Genomic DNA, 18,438 nt, shown 5'->3' on the forward strand with positions numbered 1-18,438 from the left:
GCTTATCATAGCTCTCCTCCCTCTCCAAGTGAGTTTGCCACGAGCTCCTGGAGGAGCCTGCTTGTCAGCCTCCTACCCACAGATTATGGGCCCTGCAGGGAAACCTGTAAAAGCCTACCAAACTTGACCGACTGTTAGCACTGATTTCATGGAACTGTTTTGGGCATAGGACCATGTGCACGCTTGGTCAAAATTATGACTTCCAGGAAATTCCTGAACCCCTGAACTGATATGTGTGATCTTTGGATATGTTGGTCACCCAGATCAGGGCTATTAGGGGATTTAACTATCTGTGGGGATTTATGTATTTTTAGGGCACATTTTGCTTGTTGCGGGAAAAGGTTAATTTTCCCTGACCGGGAATCGAACCCGGGCCGCGGCGGTGAGAGCGCTGAATCCTAACCACTAGACGACAGGGAACTGTGTGCTGCTAGAAACTGTGAGAAAACGAGTTTGTGGAATCCAGAAGCTCAAGGTTTCCACGCGACAGTGCAATTCAAACGTTTGCCTTTTAAGGCACTGAAAATGTCAGCAAGGTCCATTCTTACACAGATTTCCTCAATGCGCCCTAATTAGACTGCAGCAAGATCGCTTATTTTAAAGGCAAAAAGGAAACCGATTTCAAATTAAAGTGTGAGCTACACCTGACAGCTTCAATCAACCATTATTTAACCATCTCGTTATCTCCATTTCCTGGGCGTATCATAGCTCTCCTCCCTCTCCAAGTGAGTTTGCCACGAGCTCCTGGAGGAGCCTGCTTGCCAGCCTCCTACCCACAGATTATGGGCCCTGCAGGGAAACCTGTAAAAGCCTACCAAACTTAACCGACTGTTAGCACTGATTTCATGGAACTGTTTTGGGCATAGGACCATGTGCACGCTTGGTCAAAATTATGACTTCCAGGAAATTCTTGAACCCCTGAACTGATATGTGTGATCTTTGGATATGTTGGTCACCCAGATCAGGGCTATTAGGGGATTTAACTATTTGTGGGGATTTATGTATTTTTAGGGCACATTTTGCTTGTTGCGGGAAAAGGTTAATTTTCCCTGACCGGGAATCGAACCCGGGCCGCGGTGGTGAGAACGCCGAATCCTAACCACTAGACCACCAGGAAACTGTGAGCTGCTAGAAACTGTGAGAAAACGAGTTTGTGGTATCCAGAAGCTCAAGGTTTCCACGCGACAGTGCAATTCAAACGTTTGCCTTTTAACCCCTTAAGGACCAAACTTCTGGAATAAATGTGCATCATGACATGTCACACATGTCATGTGTCCTTAAGGGGTTAAGGCACTGAAAATGTCAGCAAGGTCCATTCTTACAATGATTTCATCAATGCGCCCTAATTAGACTGCAGCAAGATCGCTTATTTTAAAGGCAAAAAGGAAACCGATTTCAAATTAAAGTGCGAGCTACACCTGACAGCTTCAATCAACCATTATTTAACCATCTCGTTATCTCCATTTCCTGGGCGTATCATAGCTCTCCTCCCTCTCCAAGTGAGTTTGCCACGAGCTCCTGGAGGAGCCTGCTTGCCAGCCTCCTACCCACAGATTATGGGCCCTGCAGGGAAACCTGTAAAAGCCTACCAAACGTGACCGACTGTTAGCACTGATTTCATGGAACTGTTTTGGGCATAGGATCATGTGCATGCTTGGTCAAAATTATGACTTCCAGGAAATTCCTGAACCCCTGAACTGATATGTGTGATCTTTGGATATGTTGGTCACCCAGATCAGGGCTATTAGGGGATGTAACATTTGTGGGGTTTTATGTATTTTTAGGGAACATTTTGCTTGTTGCGGGAAAAGATTAACTTTCCCTGACCGGGAATCGAACCCGGGCCGCGGTGGTGAGAGCGCTGAATCCTAACCACTAGACGACAGGGAACTGTGAGCTGCTAGAAACTGTGAGAAAACGAGTTTGTGGTATCCAGAAGCTCAAGGTTTCCACGCGAAAGTGCAATTCAAACGTTTGCCTTTTAAGGCACTGAAAATGTCAGCAAGGTCCATTCTTACACAGATTTCCTCAATGCGCCCTAATTATACTGCAGCAAGATCGCTTATTTTAAAGGCAAAAAGGAAACCGATTTCAAATTAAAGTGCGAGCTACACCTGACAGCTTCAATCAACCATTATTTAACCATCTCGTTATCTCCATTTCCTGGGCTTATCATAGCTCTCCTCCCTCTCCAAGTGAGTTTGCCACGAGCTCCTGGAGGAGCCTGCTTGCCAGCCTCCTACCCACAGATTATGGGCCCTGCAGGGAAACCTGTAAAAGCCTACCAAACGTGACCGACTGTTAGCACTGATTTCATGGAACTGTTTTGGGCATAGGACCATGTGCACGCTTGGTCAAAATTATGACTTCCAGGAAATTCTTGAACCCCTGAACTGATATGTGTGATATGTGTGGTCACCCAGATCAGGGCTATTAGGGGATTTAACTATTTGTGGGGATTTATGTATTTTTAGGGCACATTTTGCTTGTTGCGGGAAAAGGTTAATTTTCCCTGACCGGGAATCGAACCCGGGCCGCGGCGGTGAGAGCGCCGAATCCTAACCACTAGACCACCAGGGAACTGTGAGCTGCTAGAAACTGTGAGAAAACGAGTTTGTGGTATCCAGAAGCTCAAGGTTTCCATGCGACAGTGCAATTCAAACGTTTGCCTTTTAACCCCTTAAGGACCAAACTTCTGGAATAAATGGGCATCATGACATGTCACACATGTCATGTGTCCTTAAGGGGTTAAGGCACTGAAAATGTCAGCAAGGTCCATTCTTACAATGATTTCATCAATGCGTCCTAATTAGACTGCAGCAAGATCGCTTATTTTAAAGGCAAAAAGGAAACCGATTTCAAATTAAAGTGCGAGCTACACCTGACAGCTTCAATCAACCATTATTTAACCATCTCGTTATCTCCATTTCCTGGGCGTATCATAGCTCTCCTCCCTCTCCAAGTGAGTTTGCCACGAGCTCCTGGAGGAGCCTGCTTGCCAGCCTCCTACCCACAGATTATTTGCCCTGCAGGGAAACCTGTAAAAGCCTACCAAACGTGACCGACTGTTAGCACTGATTTCATGGAACTGTTTTGGGCATAGGACCATGTGCACGCTTTGTCAAAATTATGACTTCTAGGAAATTCCTGAACCCCTGAACTGATATGTTTGATCTTTGGATATGTTGGTCACCCAGATCAGGGCTATTAGGGGATGTAACATTTGTGGGGTTTTATGTATTTTTAGGGCACATTTTGCTTGTTGCGGGAAAAGAATAACTTTCCCTGACCGGGAATCGAACCCGGGCCGCGGCGGTGAGAGCGCTGAATCCTAACCACTAGACTACCAGGGAACTGTAAGCTGCTAGAAACTGTGAGAAAACGAGTTTGTGGTATCCAGAAGCTCAAGGTTTCCACGCGACAGTGCAATTCAAACGTTTGCCTTTTAAGGCACTGAAAATGTCAGCAAGGTCCATTCTTACACAGATTTCCTCAATGCGCCCTAATTAGACAGTGCAAGATCGCTTATTTTAAAGGCAAAAAGGAAACCGATTTCAAATTAAAGTGCGAGCTACACCTGACAGCTTCAATCAACCATTATTTAACCATCTCATTATCTCCATTTCCTGGGCGTATCATAGCTCTCCTCCCTCTCCAAGTGAGTTTGCCACAAGCTCCTGGAGGAGCCTGCTTGCCAGCCTCCTACCCACAGATTATGGGCCCTGCAGGGAAACCTGTAAAAGCCTACCAAATTTGACCGACTGTTAGCACTGATTTCATGGAACTGTTTTGGGCATAGGACCATGTGCACGCTTGGTCAAAATTATGACTTCCAGGAAATTCCTGAACCCCTGAACTGATATGTGTGATCTTTGGATATGTTGGTCACCCAGATCAGGGCTATTAGGGGATGTAACATTTGTGGGGTTTTATGTATTTTTAGGGAACATTTTGCTTGTTGCGGGAAAAGATTATCTTTCCCTGACCGGGAGTCGAACCCGGGCCGCGGCGGTGAGAGCGCCGAATCCTAACCACTAGACGACAGGGAACTGTGAGCTGCTTGAAACTGTGAGAAAACGAGTTTGTGGTATCCAGAAGCTCAAGGTTTCCACGCGACAGTGCAATTCAAACGTTTGCCTTTTAAGGCACTGAAAATGTCAGCAAGGTCCATTCTTACACAGATTTCCTCAATGCGCCCTAATTAGACTGCAGCAAGATCGCTTATTTTAAAGGCAAAAAGGAAACCGATTTCAAATTAAAGTGCGAGCTACACCTGACAGCTTCAATCAACCATTATTTAACCATCTCATTATCTCCATTTCCTGGGCGTATCATAGCTCTCCTCCCTCTCCAAGTGAGTTTGCCACAAGCTCCTGGAGGAGCCTGCTTGCCAGCCTCCTACCCACAGATTATGGGCCCTGCAGGGAAACCTGTAAAAGCCTACCAAACGTGACCGACTGTTAGAACTGATTTCATGGAACTGTTTTGGGCATAGGACTATGTGCACGCTTGGTCAAAATTATGACTTCCAGGAAATTCCTGAACCCCTGAACTGATATGTGTGATCTTTGGATATGTTGGTCACTCAGATCAGGGCTATTAGGGGATGTAACATTTGTGGGGTTTTATGTATTTTTAGGACACATTTTGCTTGTTGCGGGAAAAGATTAACTTTCCCTGACCGGGAATCGAACCCGGGACGCGGCGGTGAGAGCGCCGAATCTTAACCACTAGACTACCAGGGAACTGTGAGCTGCTAGAAACTGTGAGAAAACGAGTTTGTGGTATCCAGAAGCTCAAGGTTTGCACGCGACAGTGCAATTCAAACGTTTGCCTTTTAACCCCTTTTAACCATGTGCACGCTTGGTCAAAATTATGACTTCCAGGAAATTCCTGAACCCCTGAACTGATATGTGTGATCTTTGGATATGTTGGTCACCCAGATCAGTGCTATTAGGGGATTTAACATTTGTGGGGTTTTATGCATTTTTAGGGCACATTTTGCTTGTTGCGGGAAAAGGTTAATTTTCCCTGACCGGGAATCGAACACAGGCCGCGGCGGTGAGAGCGCCGAATCCTAACCACTAGACCACCAGGGAACTGAGAGCTGCTTGAAACTGTGAGAAAACGAGTTTGTGGAATCCAGAAGCTCAAGGTTTCCACGCGACAGTGCAATTCAAACGTTTGCCTTTTAAGGCACTGAAAATGTCAGCAAGGTCCATTCTTACACAGATTTCCTCAATGCGCCCTAATTAGACTGCAGCAAGATCGCTTATTTTAAAGGCAAAAAGGAAACCGATTTCAAATTAAAGTGCGAGCTACACCTGACAGCTTCAATCAACCATTATTTAACCATCTCGTTATCTCCATTTCCTGGGCGTATCATAGCTCTCCTCCCTCTCCAAGTGAGTTTGCCACGAGCTCCTGGAGGAGCCTGCTTGCCAGCCTCCTACCCACAGATTATGGGCCCTGCAGGGAAACCTGTAAAAGCCTACCAAACTTGACCGACTGTTAGCACTGATTTCATGGAACTGTTTTGGGCATAGGACCATGTGCACGCTTGGTCAAAATTATGACTTCCAGGAAATTCCTGAACCCCTGAACTGATATGTGTGATCTTTGGATATGTTGGTCACCCAGATCAGGGCTATTAGGGGATTTAACTATTTGTGGGGATTTATGTATTTTTAGGGCACATTTTGCTTGTTGCGGGAAAAGGTTAATTTTCCCTGACCGGGAATCGAACCCGGGCCGCGGCGGTGAGAGCGCCGAATCCTAACCACTAGACCACCAGGGAACTGAGAGCTGCTAGAAACTGTCAGAAAACGAGTTTATGGTATCCAGAAGCTCAAGGTTTCCACGCGACAGTGCAATTCAAACGTTTGCCTTTTAACCCCTTAAGGACCAAACTTCTGGAATAAATGGGCATCATGACATGTCACACATGTCATGTGTCCTTAAGGGGTTAAGGCACTGAAAATGTCAGCAAGGTCCATTCTTACACAGATTTCCTCAATGCGCCCTAATTAGACTGCAGCAAGATCACTTATTTTAAAGGCAAAAAGGAAACCGATTTCAAATTAAAGTGCGAGCTACACCTGACAGCTTCAATCAACCATTATTTAACCATCTCGTTATCTCCATTTCCTGGGCGTATCATAGCTCTCCTTCCTCTCCAAGTGAGTTTGCCACGAGCTCCTGGAGGAGCCTGCTTGCCAGCCTACTACCCACAGATTATGGGCCCTGCAGGGAAACCTGTAAAAGCCTACCAAACGTGACCGACTGTTAGCACTGATTTCATGGAACTGTTTTGGGCATAGGACCATGTGCACGCTTGGTCAAAATTATGACTTCCAGGAAATTCCTGAACCCCTGAACTGATATGTGTGATCTTTGGATATGTTGGTCACCCAGATCAGGGCTATTAGGGGATGTAACATTTGTGGGGTTTTATGTATTTTTAGGGAACATTTTGCTTGTTGCGGGAAAAGATTAACTTTCCCTGACCGGAAATCGAACCCGGGCCGCGGCGGTGAGAGCGCCGAATCCTAACCACTAGACCACCAGGGAATTGTGAGCTGCTAGAAACTGTGAGAAAACGAGTTTGTGGTATCCAGAAGCTCAAGGTTTCCACGCGACAGTGCAATTCAAACGTTTGCCTTTTAAGGCACTGAAAATGTCAGCAAGGTCCATTCTTACACAGATTTCCTCAATGCGCCCTAATTAGACTGCAGCAAGATCGCTTATTTTAAAGGCAAAAAGGAAACCGATTTCAAATTAAAGTGCGAGCTACACCTGACAGCTTCAATCAACCATTATTTAACCATCTCGTTATCTCCATTTCCTGGGCGTATCATAGCTCTCCTCCCTCTCCAAGTGAGTTTGCCACGAGCTCCTGGAGGAGCCTGCTTGCCAGCCTCCTACCCACAGATTATGGGCCCTGCAGGGAAACCTGTAAAAGCCTACCAAACTTAACCGACTGTTAGCACTGATTTCATGGAACTGTTTTGGGCATAGGACCATGTGCACACTTGGTCAAAATTATGACTTCCAGGAAATTCCTGAACCCCTGAACTGATATGTGTGATCTTTGGATATGTTGGTCACCCAGATCAGTGCTATTAGGGGATTTAACATTTGTGGGGTTTTATGCATTTTTAGGGCACATTTTGCTTGTTGCGGGAAAAGGTTAATTTTCCCTGACCGGGAATCGAACACGGGCCGCGGCGGTGAGAGCGCCGAATCCTAACCACTAGACCACCAGGGAACTGAGAGCTGCTTGAAACTGTGAGAAAACGAGTTTGTGGAATCCAGAAGCTCAAGGTTTCCACGCGACAGTGCAATTCAAACGTTTGCCTTTTAAGGCACTGAAAATGTCAGCAAGGTCCATTCTTACACAGATTTCCTCAATGCGCCCTAATTAGACTGCAGCAAGATCGCTTATTTTAAAGGCAAAAAGGAAACCGATTTCAAATTAAAGTGCGAGCTACACCTGACAGCTTCAATCAACCATTATTTAACCATCTCGTTATCTCCATTTCCTGGGCGTATCATAGCTCTCCTCCCTCTCCAAGTGAGTTTGCCACGAGCTCCTGGAGGAGCCTGCTTGCCAGCCTCCTACCCACAGATTATGGGCCCTGCAGGGAAACCTGTAAAAGCCTACCAAACTTGACCGACTGTTAGCACTGATTTCATGGAACTGTTTTGGGCATAGGACCATGTGCACGCTTGGTCAAAATTATGACTTCCAGGAAATTCCTGAACCCCTGAACTGATATGTGTGATCTTTGGATATGTTGGTCACCCAGATCAGGGCTATTAGGGGATTTAACTATTTGTGGGGATTTATGTATTTTTAGGGCACATTTTGCTTGTTGCGGGAAAAGGTTAATTTTCCCTGACCGGGAATCGAACCCGGGCCGCGGCGGTGAGAGCGCCGAATCCTAACCACTAGACCACCAGGGAACTGAGAGCTGCTAGAAACTGTCAGAAAACGAGTTTATGGTATCCAGAAGCTCAAGGTTTCCACGCGACAGTGCAATTCAAACGTTTGCCTTTTAACCCCTTAAGGACCAAACTTCTGGAATAAATGGGCATCATGACATGTCACACATGTCATGTGTCCTTAAGGGGTTAAGGCACTGAAAATGTCAGCAAGGTCCATTCTTACACAGATTTCCTCAATGCGCCCTAATTAGACTGCAGCAAGATCGCTTATTTTAAAGGCAAAAAGGAAACCGATTTCAAATTAAAGTGCGAGCTACACCTGACAGCTTCAATCAACCATTATTTAACCATCTCGTTATCTCCATTTCCTGGGCTTATCATAGCTCTCCTCCCTCTCCAAGTGAGTTTGCCACGAGCTCCTGGAGGAGCCTGCTTGTCAGCCTCCTACCCACAGATTATGGGCCCTGCAGGGAAACCTGTAAAAGCCTACCAAACTTGACCGACTGTTAGCACTGATTTCATGGAACTGTTTTGGGCATAGGACCATGTGCACGCTTGGTCAAAATTATGACTTCCAGGAAATTCCTGAACCCCTGAACTGATATGTGTGATCTTTGGATATGTTGGTCACCCAGATCAGGGCTATTAGGGGATTTAACTATCTGTGGGGATTTATGTATTTTTAGGGCACATTTTGCTTGTTGCGGGAAAAGGTTAATTTTCCCTGACCGGGAATCGAACCCGGGCCGCGGCGGTGAGAGCGCTGAATCCTAACCACTAGACGACAGGGAACTGTGTGCTGCTAGAAACTGTGAGAAAACGAGTTTGTGGAATCCAGAAGCTCAAGGTTTCCACGCGACAGTGCAATTCAAACGTTTGCCTTTTAAGGCACTGAAAATGTCAGCAAGGTCCATTCTTACACAGATTTCCTCAATGCGCCCTAATTAGACTGCAGCAAGATCGCTTATTTTAAAGGCAAAAAGGAAACCGATTTCAAATTAAAGTGTGAGCTACACCTGACAGCTTCAATCAACCATTATTTAACCATCTCGTTATCTCCATTTCCTGGGCGTATCATAGCTCTCCTCCCTCTCCAAGTGAGTTTGCCACGAGCTCCTGGAGGAGCCTGCTTGCCAGCCTCCTACCCACAGATTATGGGCCCTGCAGGGAAACCTGTAAAAGCCTACCAAACTTAACCGACTGTTAGCACTGATTTCATGGAACTGTTTTGGGCATAGGACCATGTGCACGCTTGGTCAAAATTATGACTTCCAGGAAATTCTTGAACCCCTGAACTGATATGTGTGATCTTTGGATATGTTGGTCACCCAGATCAGGGCTATTAGGGGATTTAACTATTTGTGGGGATTTATGTATTTTTAGGGCACATTTTGCTTGTTGCGGGAAAAGGTTAATTTTCCCTGACCGGGAATCGAACCCGGGCCGCGGTGGTGAGAACGCCGAATCCTAACCACTAGACCACCAGGGAACTGTGAGCTGCTAGAAACTGTGAGAAAACGAGTTTGTGGTATCCAGAAGCTCAAGGTTTCCACGCGACAGTGCAATTCAAACGTTTGCCTTTTAACCCCTTAAGGACCAAACTTCTGGAATAAATGTGCATCATGACATGTCACACATGTCATGTGTCCTTAAGGGGTTAAGGCACTGAAAATGTCAGCAAGGTCCATTCTTACAATGATTTCATCAATGCGCCCTAATTAGACTGCAGCAAGATCGCTTATTTTAAAGGCAAAAAGGAAACCGATTTCAAATTAAAGTGCGAGCTACACCTGACAGCTTCAATCAACCATTATTTAACCATCTCGTTATCTCCATTTCCTGGGCGTATCATAGCTCTCCTCCCTCTCCAAGTGAGTTTGCCACGAGCTCCTGGAGGAGCCTGCTTGCCAGCCTCCTACCCACAGATTATGGGCCCTGCAGGGAAACCTGTAAAAGCCTACCAAACGTGACCGACTGTTAGCACTGATTTCATGGAACTGTTTTGGGCATAGGATCATGTGCATGCTTGGTCAAAATTATGACTTCCAGGAAATTCCTGAACCCCTGAACTGATATGTGTGATCTTTGGATATGTTGGTCACCCAGATCAGGGCTATTAGGGGATGTAACATTTGTGGGGTTTTATGTATTTTTAGGGAACATTTTGCTTGTTGCGGGAAAAGATTAACTTTCCCTGACCGGGAATCGAACCCGGGCCGCGGTGGTGAGAGCGCTGAATCCTAACCACTAGACGACAGGGAACTGTGAGCTGCTAGAAACTGTGAGAAAACGAGTTTGTGGTATCCAGAAGCTCAAGGTTTCCACGCGAAAGTGCAATTCAAACGTTTGCCTTTTAAGGCACTGAAAATGTCAGCAAGGTCCATTCTTACACAGATTTCCTCAATGCGCCCTAATTATACTGCAGCAAGATCGCTTATTTTAAAGGCAAAAAGGAAACCGATTTCAAATTAAAGTGCGAGCTACACCTGACAGCTTCAATCAACCATTATTTAACCATCTCGTTATCTCCATTTCCTGGGCTTATCATAGCTCTCCTCCCTCTCCAAGTGAGTTTGCCACGAGCTCCTGGAGGAGCCTGCTTGCCAGCCTCCTACCCACAGATTATGGGCCCTGCAGGGAAACCTGTAAAAGCCTACCAAACGTGACCGACTGTTAGCACTGATTTCATGGAACTGTTTTGGGCATAGGACCATGTGCACGCTTGGTCAAAATTATGACTTCCAGGAAATTCTTGAACCCCTGAACTGATATATGTGATATGTGTGGTCACCCAGATCAGGGCTATTAGGGGATTTAACTATTTGTGGGGATTTATGTATTTTTAGGGCACATTTTGCTTGTTGCGGGAAAAGGTTAATTTTCCCTGACCGGGAATCGAACCCGGGCCGCGGCGGTGAGAGCGCCGAATCCTAACCACTAGACCACCAGGGAACTGTGAGCTGCTAGAAACTGTGAGAAAACGAGTTTGTGGTATCCAGAAGCTCAAGGTTTCCATGCGACAGTGCAATTCAAACGTTTGCCTTTTAACCCCTTAAGGACCAAACTTCTGGAATAAATGGGCATCATGACATGTCACACATGTCATGTGTCCTTAAGGGGTTAAGGCACTGAAAATGTCAGCAAGGTCCATTCTTACAATGATTTCATCAATGCGTCCTAATTAGACTGCAGCAAGATCGCTTATTTTAAAGGCAAAAAGGAAACCGATTTCAAATTAAAGTGCGAGCTACACCTGACAGCTTCAATCAACCATTATTTAACCATCTCGTTATCTCCATTTCCTGGGCGTATCATAGCTCTCCTCCCTCTCCAAGTGAGTTTGCCACGAGCTCCTGGAGGAGCCTGCTTGCCAGCCTCCTACCCACAGATTATTTGCCCTGCAGGGAAACCTGTAAAAGCCTACCAAACGTGACCGACTGTTAGCACTGATTTCATGGAACTGTTTTGGGCATAGGACCATGTGCACGCTTTGTCAAAATTATGACTTCTAGGAAATTCCTGAACCCCTGAACTGATATGTTTGATCTTTGGATATGTTGGTCACCCAGATCAGGGCTATTAGGGGATGTAACATTTGTGGGGTTTTATGTATTTTTAGGGCACATTTTGCTTGTTGCGGGAAAAGAATAACTTTCCCTGACCGGGAATCGAACCCGGGCCGCGGCGGTGAGAGCGCTGAATCCTAACCACTAGACTACCAGGGAACTGTAAGCTGCTAGAAACTGTGAGAAAACGAGTTTGTGGTATCCAGAAGCTCAAGGTTTCCACGCGACAGTGCAATTCAAACGTTTGCCTTTTAAGGCACTGAAAATGTCAGCAAGGTCCATTCTTACACAGATTTCCTCAATGCGCCCTAATTAGACTGCAGCAAGATCGCTTATTTTAAAGGCAAAAAGGAAACCGATTTCAAATTAAAGTGCGAGCTACACCTGACAGCTTCAATCAACCATTATTTAACCATCTCGTTATCTCCATTTCCTGGGCGTATCATAGCTCTCCTCCCTCTCCAAGTGAGTTTGCCACGAGCTCCTGGAGGAGCCTGCTTGCCAGCCTCCTACCCACAGATTATGGGCCCTGCAGGGAAACCTGTAAAAGCCTACCAAACTTGACCGACTGTTAGCACTGATTTCATGGAACTGTTTTGGGCATAGGACCATGTGCACGCTTGGTCAAAATTATGACTTCCAGGAAATTCTTGAACCCCTGAACTGATATGTGTGATCTTTGGATATGTTGGTCACCCAGATCAGGGCTATTAGGGGATTTAACTATTTGTGGGGATTTATGTATTTTTAGGGAACATTTTGCTTGTTGCGGGAAAAGGTTAATTTTCCCTGACCGGGAATCGAAGCCGGGCCGCGGCGGTGAGAGCGCCGAATCCTAACCACTAGACCACCAGGGAACTGTGAGCTGCTAGAAACTGTGAGAAAACGAGTTTGTGGTATCCAGAAGCTCAAGGTTTCCACGCGACAGTGCAATTCAAACGTTTGCCTTTTAACCCCTTAAGGACCAAACTTCTGGAATAAATGGGCATCATGACATGTCACACATGTCATGTGTCCTTAAGGGGTTAAGGCACTGAAAATGTCAGCAAGGTCCATTCTTACAGAGATTTCCTCAATGCGCCCTAATTAGACTGCAGCAAGATCGCTTATTTTAAAGGCAAAAAGGAAACCGATTTCAAATTAAAGTGCGAGCTACACCTGACAGCTTCAATCAACCATTATTTAACCATCTCATTATCTCCATTTCCTGGGCGTATCATAGCTCTCCTCCCTCTCCAAGTGAGTTTGCCACGAGCTCCTGGAGGAGCCTGCTGCCAGCCTCCTACCCACAGATTATGGGCCCTGCAGGGAAACCTGTAAAAGCCTACCAAACGTGACCGACTGTTAGCACTGATTTCATGGAAATGTTTTGGGCATAGGATCATGTGCATGCTTGGTCAAAATTATGACTTCCAGGAAATTCCTTAACCCCTGAACTGATATGTGTGATCTTTGGATATGTTGGTCACCCAGATCAGGGCTATTAGGGGATGTAACATTTGTGGGGTTTTATGTATTTTTAGGGAACATTTTGCTTGTTGCGGGAAAAGATTAACTTTCCCTGACCGGGAATCGAACCCGGGCCGCGGCGGTGAGAGCGCTGAATCCTAACCACTAGACGACAGGGAACTGTGAGCTGCTAGAAACTGTGAGAAAACGAGTTTGTGGTATCCAGAAGCTCAAGGTTTCCACGCGAAAGTGCAATTCAAACGTTTGCCTTTTAAGGCACTGAAAATGTCAGCAAGGTCCATTCTTACACAGATTTCCTCAATGCGCCCTAATTAGACTGCAGCAAGATCGCTTATTTTAAAGGCAAAAAGGAAACCGATTTCAAATTAAAGTGCGAGCTACACCTGACAGCTTCAATCAACCATTATTTAACCATCTCATTATCTCCATTTCCTGGGCGTATCATAGCTCTCCTCCCTCTCCAAGTGAGTTTGCCACAAGCTCCTGGAGGAGCCTGCTTGCCAGCCTCCTACCCACAGATTATGGGCCCTGCAGGGAAACCTGTAAAAGCCTACCAAACTTGACCGACTGTTAGCACTGATTTCATGGAACTGTTTTGGGCATAGGACCATGTGCACGCTTGGTCAAAATTATGACTTCCAGGAAATTCTTGAACCCCTGAACTGATATGTGTGATCTTTGGATATGTTGGTCACCCAGATCAGGGCTATTAGGGGATTTAACTATTTGTGGGGATTTATGTATTTTTAGGGCACATTTTGCTTGTTGCGGGAAAAGGTTAATTTTCCCTGACCGGGAATCAAACCCGGGCCGCGGCGGTGAGAGCGCCGAATCCTAACCACTAGACCACCAGGGAACTGTGAGCTGCTAGAAACTGTGAGAAAACGAGTTTGTGGTATCCAGAAGCTCAAGGTTTCCACGCGACAGTGCAATTCAAACGTTTGCCTTTTAAGGCACTGAAAATGTCAGCAAGGTCCATTCTTACACAGATTTCCTCAATGCGCCCTAATTAGACTGCAGCAAGATCGCTTATTTTAAAGGCAAAAAGGAAACCGATTTCAAATTAAAGTGCGAGCACCACCTGACAGCTTCAATCAACCATTATTTAACCATCTCATTATCTCCATTTCCTGGGCGTATCATAGCTCTCCTCCCTCTCCAAGTGAGTTTGCCACGAGCTCCTGGAGGAGCCTGCTGCCAGCCTCCTACCCACAGATTATGGGCCCTGCAGGGAAACCTGTAAAAGCCTACCAAACGTGACCGACTGTTAGCACTGATTTCATGGAAATGTTTTGGGCATAGGATCATGTGCATGCTTGGTCAAAATTATGACTTCCAGGAAATTCCTGAACCCCTGAACTGATATGTGTGATCTTTGGATATGTTGGTCACCCAGATCAGGGCTATTAGGGGATGTAACATTTGTGGGGTTTTATGTATTTTTAGGGAACATTTTGCTTGTTGCGGGAAAAGATTAACTTTCCCTGACCGGGAATCGAACCCGGGCCGCGGCGGTGAGAGCGCTGAATCCTAACCACTAGACGACAGGGAACTGTGAGCTGCTAGAAACTGTGAGAAAACGAGTTTGTGGTATCCAGAAGCTCAAGGTTTCCACGCGAAAGTGCAATTCAAACGTTTGCCTTTTAAGGCATTGAAAATGTCAGCAAGGTCCATTCTTACACAGATTTCCTCAATGCGCCCTAATTAGACTGCAGCAAGATCGCTTATTTTAAAGGCAAAAAGGAAACCGATTTCAAATTAAAGTGCGAGCTACACCTGACAGCTTCAATCAACCATTATTTAACCATCTCGTTATCTCCATTTCCTGGGCTTATCATAGCTCTCCTCCCTCTCCAAGTGAGTTTGCCACAAGCTCCTGGAGGAGCCTGCTTGCCAGCCTCCTACCCACAGATTATGGGCCCTGCAGGGAAACCTGTAAAAGCCTACCAAACTTGACCGACTGTTAGCACTGATTTCATGGAACTGTTTTGGGCATAGGACCATGTGCACGCTTGGTCAAAATTATGACTTCCAGGAAATTCTTGAACCCCTGAACTGATATGTGTGATCTTTGGATATGTTGGTCACCCAGATCAGGGCTATTAGGGGATTTAACTATTTGTGGGGATTTATGTATTTTTAGGGCACATTTTGCTTGTTGCGGGAAAAGGTTAATTTTCCCTGACCGGGAATCAAACCCGGGCCGCGGCGGTGAGAGCGCCGAATCCTAACCACTAGACCACCAGGGAACTGTGAGCTGCTAGAAACTGTGAGAAAACGAGTTTGTGGTATCCAGAAGCTCAAGGTTTCCACGCGACAGTGCAATTCAAACGTTTGCCTTTTAAGGCACTGAAAATGTCAGCAAGGTCCATTCTTACACAGATTTCCTCAATGCGCCCTAATTAGACTGCAGCAAGATCGCTTATTTTAAAGGCAAAAAGGAAACCGATTTCAAATTAAAGTGCGAGCACCACCTGACAGCTTCAATCAACCATTATTTAACCATCTCATTATCTCCATTTCCTGGGCGTATCATAGCTCTCCTCCCTCTCCAAGTGAGTTTGCCACGAGCTCCTGGAGGAGCCTGCTGCCAGCCTCCTACCCACAGATTATGGGCCCTGCAGGGAAACCTGTAAAAGCCTACCAAACGTGACCGACTGTTAGCACTGATTTCATGGAAATGTTTTGGGCATAGGATCATGTGCATGCTTGGTCAAAATTATGACTTCCAGGAAATTCCTGAACCCCTGAACTGATATGTGTGATCTTTGGATATGTTGGTCACCCAGATCAGGGCTATTAGGGGATGTAACATTTGTGGGGTTTTATGTATTTTTAGGGAACATTTTGCTTGTTGCGGGAAAAGATTAACTTTCCCTGACCGGGAATCGAACCCGGGCCGCGGCGGTGAGAGCGCTGAATCCTAACCACTAGACGACAGGGAACTGTGAGCTGCTAGAAACTGTGAGAAAACGAGTTTGTGGTATCCAGAAGCTCAAGGTTTCCACGCGAAAGTGCAATTCAAACGTTTGCCTTTTAAGGCATTGAAAATGTCAGCAAGGTCCATTCTTACACAGATTTCCTCAATGCGCCCTAATTAGACTGCAGCAAGATCGCTTATTTTAAAGGCAAAAAGGAAACCGATTTCAAATTAAAGTGCGAGCTACACCTGACAGCTTCAATCAACCATTATTTAACCATCTCGTTATCTCCATTTCCTGGGCTTATCATAGCTCTCCTCCCTCTCCAAGTGAGTTTGCCACGAGCTCCTGGAGGAGCCTGCTTGCCAGCCTCCTACCCACAGATTATGGGCCCTGCAGGGAAACCTGTAAAAGCCTACCAAACGTGACCGACTGTTAGCACTGATTTCATGGAACTGTTTTGGGCATAGGACCATGTGCACGCTTGGTCAAAATTATGACTTCCAGGAAATTCTTGAACCCCTGAACTGATATGTGTGATATGTGTGGTCACCCAGATCAGGGCTATTAGGGGATTTAACTATTTGTGGGGATTTATGTATTTTTAGGGCACATTTTGCTTGTTGCGGGAAAAGGTTAATTTTCCCTGACCGGGAATCGAACCCGGGCCGCGGCGGTGAGAGCGCCGAATCCTAACCACTAGACCACCAGGGAACTGTGAGCTGCTAGAAACTGTGAGAAAACGAGTTTGTGGTATCCAGAAGCTCAAGGTTTCCACGCGACAGTGCAATTCAAACGTTTGCCTTTTAACCCCTTAAGGACCAAACTTCTGGAATAAATGGGCATCATGACATGTCACACATGTCATGTGTCCTTAAGGGGTTAAGGCACTGAAAATGTCAGCAAGGTCCATTCTTACACAGATTTCCTCAATGCGCCCTAATTAGACTGCAGCAAGATCGCTTATTTTAAAGGCAAAAAGGAAACCGATTTCAAATTAAAGTGTGAGCTACACCTGACAGCTTCAATCAACCATTATTTAACCATCTCGTTATCTCCATTTCCTGGGCGTATCATAGCTCTCCTCCCTCTCCAAGTGAGTTTGCCACGAGCTCCTGGAGGAGCCTGCTTGCCAGCCTCCTACCCACAGATTATGGGCCCTGCAGGGAAACCTGTAAAAGCCTACCAAACTTAACCGACTGTTAGCACTGATTTCATGGAACTGTTTTGGGCATAGGACCATGTGCACGCTTGGTCAAAATTATGACTTCCAGGAAATTCCTGAACCCCTGAACTGATATGTGTGATCTTTGGATATGTTGGTCACCCAGATCAGGGCTATTAGGGGATGTAACATTTGTGGGGTTTAATGTATTTTTAGGGCACATTTTGCTTGTTGCGGGAAAAGATTAACTTTCCCTGACCGGGAATCGAACCCGGGCCGCGGCGGTGAGAGCGCCGAATCCTAACCACTAGACTACCAGGGAACTGTGAGCTGCTTGAAACTGTGAGAAAACGAGTTTGTGGTATCCAGAAGCTCAAGGTTTCCACGCGACAGTGCAATTCAAACGTTTGCCTTTTAAGGCACTGAAAATGTCAGCAAGGTCCATTCTTACACAGATTTCCTCAATGCGCCCTAATTAGACTGCAGCAAGATCGCTTATTTTAAAGGCAAAAAGGAAACCGATTTCAAATTAAAGTGCGAGCTACACCTGACAGCTTCAATCAACCATTATTTAACCATCTCATTATCTCCATTTCCTGGGCGTATCATAGCTCTCCTCCCTCTCCAAGTGAGTTTGCCACAAGCTCCTGGAGGAGCCTGCTTGCCAGCCTCCTACCCACAGATTATGGGCCCTGCAGGGAAACCTGTAAAAGCCTACCAAACGTGACCGACTGTTAGCACTGATTTCATGGAACTGTTTTGGGCATAGGACCATGTGCACGCTTGGTCAAAATTATGACTTCCAGGAAATTCCTGAACCCCTGAACTGATATGTGTGATCTTTGGATATGTTGGTCACCCAGATCACGGCTATTAGGGGATGTAACATTTGTGGGGTTTAATGTATTTTTAGGGCACATTTTGCTTGTTGCGGGAAAAGATTAACTTTCCCTGACCGGGAATCGAACCCGGGCCACGGCGGTGAGAGCGCCGAATCCTAACCACTAGACCACCAGGGAACTGTGTGCTGCTAGAAACTGTGAGAAAACGAGTTTGTGGTATCCAGAAGCTCAAGGTTTCCACGCGACAGTGCAATTCAAACGTTTGCCTTTTAAGGCACTGAAAATGTCAGCAAGGTCCATTCTTACACAGATTTCCTCAATGCGCCCTAATTAGACTGCAGCAAGATCGCTTATTTTAAAGGCAAAAAGGAAACCGATTTCAAATTAAAGTGCGAGCACCACCTGACAGCTTCAATCAACCATTATTTAACCATCTCATTATCTCCATTTCCTGGGCGTATCATAGCTCTCCTCCCTCTCCAAGTGAGTTTGCCACGAGCTCCTGGAGGAGCCTGCTGCCAGCCTCC

General features: G+C 46.0%; 10 non-coding genes across 10 annotated transcripts; all 10 read right to left on the reverse strand.

Annotated features, from left to right (window-relative positions):
* Nucleotides 1-2,508: 2,508 nt before the first annotated feature.
* On the reverse strand, nucleotides 2,509-2,580 carry TRNAE-CUC (transfer RNA glutamic acid (anticodon CUC)). The gene has a single exon. It is a non-coding gene; the product is annotated as a tRNA-Glu (tRNA).
* Nucleotides 2,581-4,673: 2,093 nt separating this feature from the next.
* Nucleotides 4,674-4,745, reverse strand: TRNAE-CUC (transfer RNA glutamic acid (anticodon CUC)). Its single transcript has one exon. It is a non-coding gene; the product is annotated as a tRNA-Glu (tRNA).
* Nucleotides 4,746-5,725: 980 nt separating this feature from the next.
* TRNAE-CUC (transfer RNA glutamic acid (anticodon CUC)) lies at nucleotides 5,726-5,797 on the reverse strand. Its single transcript has one exon. It is a non-coding gene; the product is annotated as a tRNA-Glu (tRNA).
* Nucleotides 5,798-7,893: 2,096 nt separating this feature from the next.
* Nucleotides 7,894-7,965, reverse strand: TRNAE-CUC (transfer RNA glutamic acid (anticodon CUC)). Its single transcript has one exon. It is a non-coding gene; the product is annotated as a tRNA-Glu (tRNA).
* A 2,862-nt stretch (nucleotides 7,966-10,827) lies between these two features.
* On the reverse strand, nucleotides 10,828-10,899 carry TRNAE-CUC (transfer RNA glutamic acid (anticodon CUC)). Its single transcript has one exon. It is a non-coding gene; the product is annotated as a tRNA-Glu (tRNA).
* A 2,868-nt stretch (nucleotides 10,900-13,767) lies between these two features.
* Nucleotides 13,768-13,839, reverse strand: TRNAE-CUC (transfer RNA glutamic acid (anticodon CUC)). The gene has a single exon. It is a non-coding gene; the product is annotated as a tRNA-Glu (tRNA).
* Nucleotides 13,840-15,160: 1,321 nt separating this feature from the next.
* TRNAE-CUC (transfer RNA glutamic acid (anticodon CUC)) lies at nucleotides 15,161-15,232 on the reverse strand. Its single transcript has one exon. It is a non-coding gene; the product is annotated as a tRNA-Glu (tRNA).
* A 1,314-nt stretch (nucleotides 15,233-16,546) lies between these two features.
* On the reverse strand, nucleotides 16,547-16,618 carry TRNAE-CUC (transfer RNA glutamic acid (anticodon CUC)). The gene has a single exon. It is a non-coding gene; the product is annotated as a tRNA-Glu (tRNA).
* A 701-nt stretch (nucleotides 16,619-17,319) lies between these two features.
* TRNAE-CUC (transfer RNA glutamic acid (anticodon CUC)) lies at nucleotides 17,320-17,391 on the reverse strand. The gene has a single exon. It is a non-coding gene; the product is annotated as a tRNA-Glu (tRNA).
* A 625-nt stretch (nucleotides 17,392-18,016) lies between these two features.
* TRNAE-CUC (transfer RNA glutamic acid (anticodon CUC)) lies at nucleotides 18,017-18,088 on the reverse strand. The gene has a single exon. It is a non-coding gene; the product is annotated as a tRNA-Glu (tRNA).
* Between the last annotated feature and the right edge of the window lie 350 nt (nucleotides 18,089-18,438).

The sequence above is a fragment of the Pelobates fuscus genome, chromosome 3 (genome assembly GCF_036172605.1).
Source record: "Pelobates fuscus isolate aPelFus1 chromosome 3, aPelFus1.pri, whole genome shotgun sequence".
NCBI lineage: Eukaryota > Metazoa > Chordata > Amphibia > Anura > Pelobatidae > Pelobates > Pelobates fuscus.